Raw genomic sequence first — 12,877 nt, 5'->3', positions numbered from 1 at the left:
AGTTAGCTTCATCGCGGGAGATTCTGACTTCTATGACTGGAGAATTTAATGACTGGTCGAATTTGGTAGCGCATATTGCAACTGATATCCTCATGATTCTACACGTCGCAGCTGGTGACCACACTGTGGTCATTTTTCTCTTGTATTATAAAAAAAGCATGGAGCTATTGTAATCTGTTTGTCTGTCTGACCGTCCGTCACAGTATCTCCTCCTAAACAATTGGGCAGAAATTCAACAAACTTGATAGTTATGATCACCACTTGGCACAAAGGTGCTGGAGCAGTTTCATAGGAGGTGGGGCCATAAGGTGAAGTACTAAAAAATGCAATTATTAACATAAAAAGGTCACGTTTTAAAAACATCTTCTAATGAAACTTTGTGTATGCGATCAATATTTTGTGACGAATGAAATATGTAACGACTTTTTTGATTTGACCACTGGTTCATGCCCATGCATGGGTGGGGACTTTGGGTAACATGGGTCAAAAAAAAAACGGGGGGGAAATTTTTTACCTTAAATTTGATATTGGGTCATTCCTGGTGGAATCTTTTGCCATCTTCCAACTTTGCATTAGGTGGGAAGCATGCGGATCTGCGACGGCGCGCCATCGACTTCGCTCTAGTTTGATTTGCTTTTCTAGATGCTCATGTATGGTTTCAATCCGATTGTACTTTTGTTTCTCTGCCTTTATTGTTTCGTTCAAATTTTACAAGTGTTTTGTAATTTTAATTTTTTCCCATGTAATTCAAAATGAAACATTTCTGACATTAAAGCAGTCAAAGAGAGAGGGAGAGAGAGAGAGAGAGAGAGAGAGAGAGAGAGAGAGAGAGAGAGAGAGAGAGAGAGAGAGAGAGAGAGAGAGAGAGAGAGAGAGAGAGAGAGAGAGAGAGAGAGGAAAAGAACCACACCAAATCGCATACTATTAACAATAGTATAACAACAATAGCTTGTGTTGATTTATTCAATACAGATACTTCCAAAGGGAAATGCCTTGAATTGAATTATGCAAAGTTTTGTACATTTTGTAGAACATTTGTCATGCATGCCTGAATGTCTCAGAAACAGTGTGCCAAATTGGGGTTCTCATTTATCACAAGCTTCTAATTAGCAATCCCTTCACCAGAAATGCTTCACCGGTTTTTCAGTCCATAGCACTTTCTAGAAGGAACTTTAAGTAAAATTAATACAATCGGGCATTTTTCTCCTCGGGGGTACTATTATGCCTTCATTACTTTTGACAATCTGTTGCTGAGACGATCAGTTCCTATTACGTCTGTTTCCAAAAGAAACTGTTTACATGGTTAAAGCACAATTAACCATCGTGTAACTGCAAGCACACATTTTAAACATTAAATATCTAAAATCCATCAAATGTCACGTATAAAAGAAACAGCAATGAGACATCAGAAATTCTACGTAACAGTCAATTCTACTTCGTCACGAAACAATATTTCGCTCGGTGCAAAATTATACATGGAGATATCAGGAAGAGGAGGTGGAGGTGGTGAGGTCACAATATGAAGGTAAATGAAATCACCGCATGATGTGTGGTGTCATCAATATGCCAAAAGTTGCTTGCACAGAACTTATTTCCATATTTATACAAATTACCCAACTAAGGAACAATTTTGTTCATACAGGCCTTCTGAAACCCTTTGCTAAAGCAAATCGAGTAGTATTTTCAATTAATGTTCTACCCACCACCAGGCAATTGAGAAAGAGTTATTGGACTGACAGATTTAATCAACTTTACCGATACCTTTTTTTGCTCGAGTAAACTAATTGATAAATCGTTGCAGACCTGAAGTCTTATTTCTTCTCCATCCGCAATCACAGACTCTGTTTGATGGTCTGCTCGTTCTACGAACTCGACAATGCAAGGATGTCCTAAACCTTAAGTAGTTAGGCAGGCTCTTGATATTTTTTGAGCATTTGGTACTCTTTGGCCTATGGCTTTGCTCATGAAGCTGTTCGTCAATATAATCCAGGCTTCTGTCTCTTAATTGGTGAGGAGCTATCCTGCGCACAAGCAAGTGGTCCATTTTCCGATGTCTCTCTCAGGGTTCGTGTACTGGGTCCTCTTCTATTTCTGGTATGCATCAAGTACCTGTCTCTCTAGAAAATACTCAACTGCTTCGAAAGGTATTCCACCATGTGGTAGAGTTTCTTAACCCAGTGATAGGCAGGTTTAAACAGCTTTCTTATCCACACATTTTAACTTTCTAAAGAAATATATTATGTCTAACCCCTTAATCCATATTCCTACCCAACTTCTGGTGGAAGTGCACTCTGTGATTCTGGTGGAAGTGCTCCTTAGATTTACAATCCGCAATGAACTGTCTCGGGCTGATCACCTCTCTGAGCTGGCATCCAGAGTGAAGCATGAACTTGAATTATTCTGCATGTCTAATCCTTCCTTTGGATGTCATCACTTCCTAACATTACTGCGTACTATTTATCTATTCACCATGCTATGGAATATGGTGTTTCTTTGTGGACTGGTACTGCTGAATCTCATTTTGCACCCCAGGAGTACTGATAGGTGGAATGAAGATAGGGTCCTGCAGAGTGTCATTCTTATTGTTTGGCAAGAAGCTGAAGCGCAGAGACTGCCTCGACCTTTGCACTGCCGACAGGTTGGTGACCTTTACTGCCTCACTAAATTGGTTGGCCTATTTCACCTTGCCATTTGAACTCGTGGCTGTTGATTGTGGGATCTCCGGTTAAAATCCCATACATTGTGCTGACATATCCATCGTTTATTAATGTACTCGTATTTGTATTTAATGAAAAGGTACACTGGTGTATCCTCATGTCTTTATGTACAAGTTCTACTATGAGGCCTTTGATCAATAGAAAAACAAGAAAACTTCATGCAGAGCACAATACTTGAAAAATACACCCCTCCCCCCCAAAAACGTTGTCATGGATACATCAAATTGTCCATTTCAATAAGATTAAAATTGACGATCTAAATCAAAGCTCGGGTAAATTGGATTAAAATTGATGATTTTTCAGATGAAAATTGATATTAGAAGTTTCACTTTGAGTTGACCTTTGACCTTGAGTTGACCTTTTGCCCTTAATATTTGGTTTCCCAAATCAGCGATACACTATGTAATTGCTGTTTAATTTTCAAGTTAATAGGATGAAAATTAATGATTTTAGAAGTTTGACCTTGAGTTGACATTTGACCTTTTGACCTTAAAAATAGTTGGTTTCCCAATTCAGTGAGGCACTGTGCAATTGCCATATAATTTTCAAGTAAATCGGATAAACATTGATGGTTTTTTCAGATGAAAATTGATGATTTTGGAAGTTTGACCTTGAGTTGACCTTTGACCTTCAAAATAGTTGGCTTCCCAATTTAGTGACAATGTGCAAACGCTGTTCAATTTTCAAGTCAATCGGAAGAAAAATGGAGATTTTAGAAATTTGACCTCCAGATGACATTTGACCTCAAACTCAATAGGCTTCTCAATTGTGACGACCTCTACAACTTGGTGAAGTTTCATGACGATCGGTTTCGAATTGTGACCTGTAGGCGAGTGACAAACAGACAGACTGAATAACAAACGCACCCGACCAATATACTTCGATTTTGCAAGTAAAAAAATGCAGTATTGGATAATTGTGGTTGAAGCATCATGAAGAAAATTATGATAAATTTGATCAAAACTATCTTCAGCAGCATTTTTTTCATATGTGGACGGCTTACTGTATATTTAATAAGCAGTTCTTTACTTGTGTATAGGCTGAAGCTCTCATGATGACTTTTGCAATAACGAGGCGATGCAAGCCAAGCTCTGAGACCAATAATCATATCCCTGGGTTTGGAAAATCCACTGCACCGCTGAATTTGTCATTCCCAGAACTCTATATAAATCTCTCTCATTTCTGGCTGAAAATTCCATTGAAGGATTGCAGAATTTTCAATAAATTGACTTGCAAGGCTGAACTTTACCAACATATTCGCTCTGAGTCAACAGACAGCTCAAATGATAAGTCGGTCTTAATTGAAGGTTAACAAGCGTTACGCCTCGGTCCCCCGTCGGTGAAGTGATGTGAGTTGACAAAGTGGAAGACGCAAGGCGGCCATCTTGGATTTTGACGTGGCGACCCAATTTTCAATAGCGTTCTCCCTTGTGCCTAGATACACCCACACACCAAATTAGAAGTTGGTACTTCGCTTATTTTTCAAGATATACCGCTCAAAGGTTCAGACATAAAGGCGGCGGCCATCTTGGATTTTGACGTGGGTTGCACCCACACACCAAATTAGAATTCGGTCCTTCGTTTACGCACGCACGGACGGATGCACGCACGGACGGATGCACGCACGCACGGACGGACGCACGCACGGATGCACGCACGGACGGATGCACGCACGTACGGACGGATGCACGCACGGACGGATGCACGCACGGACGGACGCACGGACGCACACACGGACGGAGGGGAAAACCATAGTCCCCCTTTCGCTCCGCGGTGCGACGGGGGACAACAAAGCTATTGTAACCTCCATGGAAGGCAAAGTAAAGGTGACGTTTCAGGAATGAGTGAGCTCTGACAAAGGGCTAACCACTGGAAATGTTAGTTTTACTTGGTTTCATCTGGCAGTTAGCACACCTTTGTCATTCCATCGGTACACTTGCCTTTTTATGCCTCCGCCGACGAAGTCACCGGAGGCATTATGTTTTCAGGTTGTCTGTCCGGCTGTCCGTCCATGATAGGTTTTGGTTACCGCGATAACTTGAGAACAGCTGAAGAGATCTTAGTCAAACTTGGTGCAGGTATGTATTATGAGGTAAAGATGAAGTGATTAGATTTTGGGGTCACGAGGTCAAAGGTCATTTCAGGTAAAAATCCTTTTACCATGATAACTTATGAACCAATGATGGGATTCTGACCAAATTTGGTACACTTATGTGTAATGATGTAAAGATAAACTGATTAGATTTTTGGGGCAAAGTTAAAAGGTCAAAGTCTGTTATAGGTCTATAACTTGAGAACGGCTGAAGTGATCTAATTCAAACTTGGTACAGGTATGTATAATGATGTAAAGGTTAACTGATTATAATTTAGAGTCATGAGGTCAAAAGTCAAAGTATGTAATAGGTCTATAACTTGAGAACGGCTAAAGGGATCTAATTCAAATTTGGTAGAGGTATGTATAATGATGTAAAGATTGACTGAATAGATTTTGGGGTCCCGAGGTCAAAGGTCAGAGGTCATGTCAGGTAAAAACGTGATAACCTGTGAACAGCTGAAGGGATTTAAATTAAAACTTGGTACAAGTATTATAATGATGTAATAATTTGGCCGGAGGCATATCGGTCGACGTCGTGACGTGGAAGAGTGTCTTTCTAGTTGTTGATATGCAAAGGCTTCTGATGAACTAAACGAAAAGTACAGGGAGGGATGAGAACAAGGTCGTCTTGCTGAGACACAAAAAAATGGAACTGAAGGAATAGAACATGGTCAAGAATGGACAGAGATAGGGAAGTCTTTCCATGCTGAAAATTGAACAAATGAATGAGGACGTGCAAAAATTATACATTTCAGTGTGTGGATAAGAGGTTTTGCCTAATGGATTCAGTATCTGAAAAGTCGCTTGGAAATATGCTCGTTACCTTCGCAAAAGCGGAAGGTTATGTTTTGATCGCTGTGTATTTATTTGTACGTCTGTGTGTGTGTATGTTAATCGCATAACTCAAAAAGTATTCAACCGAATTGCATGAAATTTGGTGGGATGATTGGTTATTATACGGGACACATTTGATTAGATTTTGGGAAACAGATTTGCTCAAATTCTGACTATTTTTAACTCGATCGTATTTCACTCAAAGTTATGAGCGACTGAAGAAGAAGATGTCTATCCAGGACGTCATCACTATAACGCGATCTCCCGCGATCATTTCAACCTCAAAAAAAATTATAATTGCAGATTTGTCAAGAGATGAGGCATATTAACAAACGAATGAAACAGATTTGCTCAAATTCGGACTATTTTTAACTCGATCGTATTTCACTCAAAGTTATGAGCGACTGAAGAAGAGGATGTCCATCCAAGACGTCATCACTATAACGCGATCTCCCGCAATCATTTCAACCTCAAATGAAATTCAAATTGCAGATTTGTCAATCGGGGAGGCATATTAACAGACGAATGAAACAGATTTGCTCAAATTCTGATTTTTAAAAATCGATCGCATTTCACATAAAGTTTCACAACGCATACACTCCCATGCCAAGTACAGAACAGTAGCTGCGGCGAAGGTATGCGCTCTACCGAGTGCCCGGATTCTAGTTGAAGACAGGTTTTTGTTTAGGACATGACAAAGCAGCCTTGGAAATCTCTGTTGAAATTATATAGCACTTAGGCTACTGGTCTGCCATCAAATATATTGCGGGTTCAAATCCCTTTGAAAGGTCAGATTTATAATGTAATACTACCTCTCGGTAAAATGCGTTACACTCCAGAACCTACTTACAATTATGGTTCAGGTAAGAGTTATGTTTGGGGATCATGTTACATTTCGAACGATTAATGCAATTAATGTTAGTTATGTGGTTGTTATAAAGATGAGTCATATGTGAGAATTCGAGTTTGAGCTGACATTTGATTTAAAGTTGGTTGTCATGGTTGTGGTAAAACAGATACCAGTTAGAGCAAGATAATTTACTGAAATCAGAAGAGAAGGGTCATGTGTTGAGGAAACACGTAGGTATATCAGGACCAGGACCTGAAATCTAAGTATATCAGGACAAGCCTTCAGATCTTAATTTATAACAGAAATAGAATGCCTACAAGCCTTCAGATCTCAATTTATTTAAAAAATGAACTCGTAATCTACCTTGGTAAATTTGGGTTGGTGAGATAAGAAGAGTTGGGGCGTTATGGGAGAGTAGGTGAGATTTTCTTACATTACAATGAGCGTATGGTTCAAGTTACAAGGTTTGAGTTCTTTACAATGAGCCACGTTTCAATTTTTTCCATGCAGCGGTTTCCGAGATATAGAGGTCCAAAGTTTTTCGGTTTTCCAAGATGGCACCCGTACCACGTAACATTTGACGTCATAATTATCATTAAAAGTTCCACACGAGGAGGTGCTCATATGGTGAAAATTCCGTGTCCATCGGACCAACAGTTGCAGAAAATTTTATTTTAGACTGATTGGATCAAGTGTTGTACTTGTCGAATTATGACCTCATAAAGAAGGTACCGATGACATAATTATTAACATATCTTAATTCTCATGTGGAGTACTTGACAACGCACCATGTTTCAATTTTTTCCATGGAGCAGTTTTGGAGATAGAGGTGCAACGTTATTCGGTTTTTCCTATATGGAGACTCCACCATGTCACCTATGACGTCATAATTATCATAACATATTCTACAGGAGGAGCGACTCCTATGGTGAAAATGTTGTGTCCATCCGACCAACAGTTGCAGAGAAAATAAAATTTCTTACTGATCGGATCGTGTTGTACATTTGGCGAACTATGACGTCATAATGAAGGCACCTATGACATCATCATTAGTATATCTTATTCCCCATGGGGAGTACTTCACAATGAACCATGTTTTAATTTTTTCCATCGAGCGGTTTCGTAGATATAGAGGTGCAACGTTTTTTCCAAGATGGCGTCCTCCTCGTGCATAATTTTTAATGATAATTATGACGTCATATAGCTGTGATCCATGATGTAATAATTATCACTAAATAACTTTATTTTTATTATTTTTTTTCCCTACAAAGCTTTTCACTTCGTGAGCACAGGGCAAAAAGAAGCTTACAAGGTATATGCTTATCTCGAGGCAAATATGGAAGGGAGTTTTACCTTGGTTTGCAAGTCATGCTCTTGGTGTAAAACTATTTTTTAAGCCTTCCTACATCAGCTGGCAAGACTGGAGTTAAGATTGTGAGCTGTGTCTTTAAGGTTGGAACCGGACAATAATTGCTAAACAGCAACATTTTTCCCATACACCGCGTATATTAGATTATTTTACCAGTTTTACCATTCATTAGTTTACTTGTCCTTGGATGAAAGAACCCAATGCAGTAGAGATTGTCGATTACTATCAGAACGCAAGTTCACTATTAGATTGCAAAAAAAACCCAAGTATGAGCTTTTACTGTCTAGTAGGAGGTTTTGGGGGAAAATAATATGCGACCAGTCCTTGAGTGAGAGAGCTGACTATGTATAAGCTGTCGTAGTGAAACAAGGTTGTATTGCCACGAGCTTTGACATTTCGGCAGCTCATGAAAAATGGCATTTGAAAAAAAACACTCGTAAAAAAAACCTTACAAGAGCAGTAAAAGGAAGACACAACTACATTTAATAGAGTGTGGGTATTCAATCATTCGAGCAGTGATTTGCTACAAAAAAAGCTTGTGTTTGGGAAAAGTACCATGCTCAACATTGAAGGCACCATCAAATAAATAAATAAATAAATAAATAAATAAATGTTGCAGTGCGGTAACGAAAACTGAGATGTCGATACTGTAGTGCTGAAAAATTAACCGCAATTGTTGTATTTTGGATAACTTTCTGTGTTGTGCTAAAAAATAGTATCAAAGACGAAAGGTGACATCTGACGGCAAATTCGTCCTTCACGCGGATAAGAGGCTTACTTTTATTTATTTTATTTTTTTACTGTCGAGGAGTTTTGAACTTTATTGGTCAAAATTGTGGTTGTTAAAATGAGATCAATTGGGGTTAACATGATATTGTTTCAGGATGGTTTAAACATCTCATGGAATCACGCCAGCCATCCTATGCACTATCAGAGGCATGCATGTATAATAATACTGAAATACCTGAATGGCATTCGTTGGTGTAATAGAAAATATATTACATCACGTAAAAAAATATTTAGATACTGAATAGACATGCAGTGTCGATTTACAGCCGTTCATTCGCATTGTAAGAGTATATCACTGTCGCTAACACTTTGTACTCAAATGTTGGAAGGTATCAGGTGTAATATTTGCGCTGTGACTCCGGTAAGTTCAGTAGTTGATTATTATGCTCTGTTTGCTTTAACCGACAGGTGTCTTTCCAAGAAATCTCAGAATTATTTGGCTTTAAAATTACATTTGGTTGTGGCCACTACAGATTTCCAACGTCGTCCTCCAACAGATTCCGAACAGACATAATGTAGACAAGGTGGGTTTTCATGCTGGTAGACAAAAGGGCCCTCACATTAGTGGTGCATCAAAGCATGTTGCAGTGCAGAAATCTCCAAAATGTCATCTATATATAATGGAGGGAAAGTATGTACGTTTCATCTACTCCTCCAAGAGGGTTTGACCTACGAAGCTGAAACTTTCGGGGATTAATGAGGGCACCCTGAAGGTGTGTTCCCTGAAGTTTCGTTTGATTTCATCAATTTTTGAAAAAAATATTCCATTCATCTTGTCATTTTCTTCTTTCGGGGGGGGAGGGAGGGAGCTGTCGGAATGATCCAAGATGTATCAGAAGAGCGTGTTGCACACTGTCGGGTGGGTACTCTGCTATGGTATTACTAATCATAAAGATAAAAACATGACCCGCTCTTGGGGTGCTTCCAGTAATAATAATCTTTATAAAGCACATGCTGCTTTGCATTGTGGGAAAAATGTGCACGTGTAGGTTCTGAGGATTCTCACGTTTGAGTGTGCTGTCCCGATACTTTTGGTAATGTAACATGTTGTTGCTTCATTGTATAAAAACATTGGCAGTGAAACTTTTAAATTAAGCTAAAGTTGAGAAGAAACGGCAGAAGATTGTCCTTCATATTCATAAATCAGCAAACAAGTTGAGTCATTCTTCAGTAAATATGTACCAATCTACAAAATAAATGGATCTCGTTGTGGCAGTGTTTAGCTATGAAACAAATAATTATTACGAATACAAATATAACTAGAAAGAGCAATCAGAGATTGCAGACCCTCACCAGGACGTGTTGTCAATGGTTTTTAAGGCTTTTGTGTTGAAACAAATATGACGGCCGAGCTACATGACTGATGACGTCATCATTTTTTTTCTCCACCTAATTATCCCTAGATGACGCTCAAGAAATTTCATCTTGATCGGATGAAGTTTTGTACTTGTCGGATTATGACGTCATAATGGAGGCACCTATGACATCATCTGTGATCATCGTGATAAGTAATGATAGACATTAGTTATGGAAAAGGAGAGGGAGAGGAGAGGGAGAGGGAGAGGAGAGGAGAGTAAGGAGAGGCATCATTCAGGGAAGTAGAGATATCACAAAGTGCAAGTGTTACAATGTTCGAGAAAAGGAAGTTGTCTCCGAAAAACATTTGAAGGAAGAGTAAGTAGGAAGCATGGAGAGGTGATGGTACCAAAGATTGGATGACAATGAAAAACTAGAACTACAAAGGTAGATGCAGTGGGTTGATTGGCTCTACTGGACCTTGATCATTTGAATGTTGAGAGGGAGAGAAAGATAGAGAGATAGAGAGATAGAGAGATAGAGAGATAGAGAGATAGAGAGAGAGAGAGAGAGAGAGAGAGAGAGAGAGAGAGATAGAGAGAGAGAGAGAGAGATAGAGATAGAGATAGAGATAGAGATAGAGATAGAGATAGAGAGAGATAGAGATAGAGATAGAGATAGAGATAGAGATAGAGAGAGAGATAGAGATAGAGAGATAGAGAGATAGAGAGATAGAGAGATAGAGAGAGATAGAGAGAGAGAGAGATAGAGAGAGATAGAGAGAGAGAGAGAGAGATAGAGATAGAGATAGAGATGAGTAGAGATAGAGATAGAGATAGAGAGAGAGAGAGAGAGAGAGAGAGAGAGAGAGAATTTTTTTTTTTTTTTTGTATACAAGATCGAGGCTCGTGAAAGAGCGAACATTAATCACACAGAAAGACAAACAGACACATAAAACAAATAACATCGGGAGCGTTAGAGAGAGGGGGAAGGACACAAACACAACATTTGAGAGCAAGGGCCGAGAGACATGGAGACATCAAGAGAACTGTGGGAGGGAGAGGGCTTTGGGGGGGAGGCATGGGAAGGGGGGGGGGGGGGGGTGTGGGAGGGGTATAAAACATATGGACACTGCCAGGACTTCCAGGAAAGAAGTTGGAATTTCAAACAAGGTGGATCTGGGGTGAATTAGTGGGGGTAGAAAAGATCAAGGTTTTGGATGGGGGAAGATAAGAGATGGTGGTGAACAGCTGTTTTAAAGACCTGGAGGGAGGAGTGTGATTGAAGTGAGTGTGGGAGTTTGTTCCAGAGGCGGGGAGAAAAGAGGAATGAAAGAGTGAAGGTGAGCAGAGAGCCGAGATTTCGGCAGTTTAACCATCAGAGGGTGGCTGGCAGATCTTGTGCGACCTGTAGGAATATTTGGGGGACAGAGCACAGAGAGAGCTGGGGGAGCAAGGCCGGAGAGGAGTCGGTAGAAGACAGAAAGACCACCGACCTGCCTGCACTGAGTGAGTGAAAGGCCCTCAGAGATAGCTTCATCGCGGGAGATTCCAATGATTCTGAAAGCTTTGGATTCAACAGCGTGAAGCCGAGCCAGGTGTGAGGCAGGAGCACCAGCCCATAGGGGAGAACAGTATTCCATTGAGCTGCGGATGAAAGCCTTGTATGTGGTGAGGAGCTCAGGTGTGCCTAGGAAGGACTTCGCACGACGGAGGATGCCCAGTCGGCGACTGGCTTTGGAGGCCAGCTTGGAAATGTGGTTTTCCCAAGAAAGATCATGGCAGATAGTGAGACCCAAAAGCTTGAGCGACAGAACTTCTTGGAGAGGATTGTTGAGAAAGTAGATGGGAGGGTTGTCCAGTCGATCTTTTCGGAGAGACATAGTAAGAGTGTGAGATTTGTCAGGATTGAAAGACATGTTCCACTTGTTTGACCAGTCTGTGATTTTGTCCAGGTCTTTAGAGAGTGAGGAGGCTGCAGACTGCCGATCTGCGGGAAGAGGAATGGAGCGGCAGAGAGTGGAGTCATCAGCAAAGAGATAGAGAGGATTTTCCAGAGAGTCGGAGAGATCATTGATAAAGACCAGAAAAAGCACAGGGCCGAGCACAGTGCCTTGGGGAACTCCAGCCTGAACAGGAAGGGGAGATGAGAGAAATCCATTCAGGGCCACACGTTGACGACGACCAGAGAGGAAGTCCGCAAGCCATGCATGGACATTTCCATGGATACCATAGGAGGAGAGTTTGGTGAGCAGAGCTGGGTGCCAGACCGTATCGAAGGCACGTGATATGTCAAGGGAGACAGCTCTGATTTCCTGTTTGGCATTGAGGACCTCCATCCATTGTTGAGACAGCAGAAGCAGCATGTCCAGAGTAGAGTGACCTGGTCTGAAACCAAATTGATGATCAGAGATCAAGCCATTGGAGAAGAGGAAAGATTTCATATCTGAAGCAATGATGGATTCCATGACTTTGCTGATAATTGAGAGCAGGCTGATTGGTCTGTAGTTGCAAGGATCTGTTTTTGCACCTTTTTTGTGTAAAGCGGTAATGTTTGCTGATTTCCAGGATGCTGGAAGATGACCTTGAGCAAAAGATAGGGTGAAAAGAACAGAGAGAGGGTGAGATAGAGCGGCAGAGCAGGATTTTAGGACCTGTGGGCTGATGCCGTCTGGTCCAGTTGCAGAATCAGAGTCGAGGTTTGACAAAAACTCCTCCACCTTGTCAGGAGAGAAGGACACAGAGTCCTGGAGCAGTTGGGTTCGACTGGGAAATGTGGGAACAGAGAGAGATGGGTTTGGGACTAAGGATTTTGAGGCAAACACAGAGTTGAGGCATTCGGCTTTGTCACGTGCGATGTCAACTGTGTGGCCATTTGAGGTAAGGGAGGGGATGGAGGGGGAACAAACACCAGAAACGGATTTGACC

The sequence above is a fragment of the Myxine glutinosa genome, chromosome 10 (genome assembly GCF_964187855.1).
Source record: "Myxine glutinosa chromosome 10, kmMyxGlut1.1, whole genome shotgun sequence".
NCBI lineage: Eukaryota > Metazoa > Chordata > Myxini > Myxiniformes > Myxinidae > Myxine > Myxine glutinosa.
Note: the sequence above shows the minus strand (reverse complement) of the source record.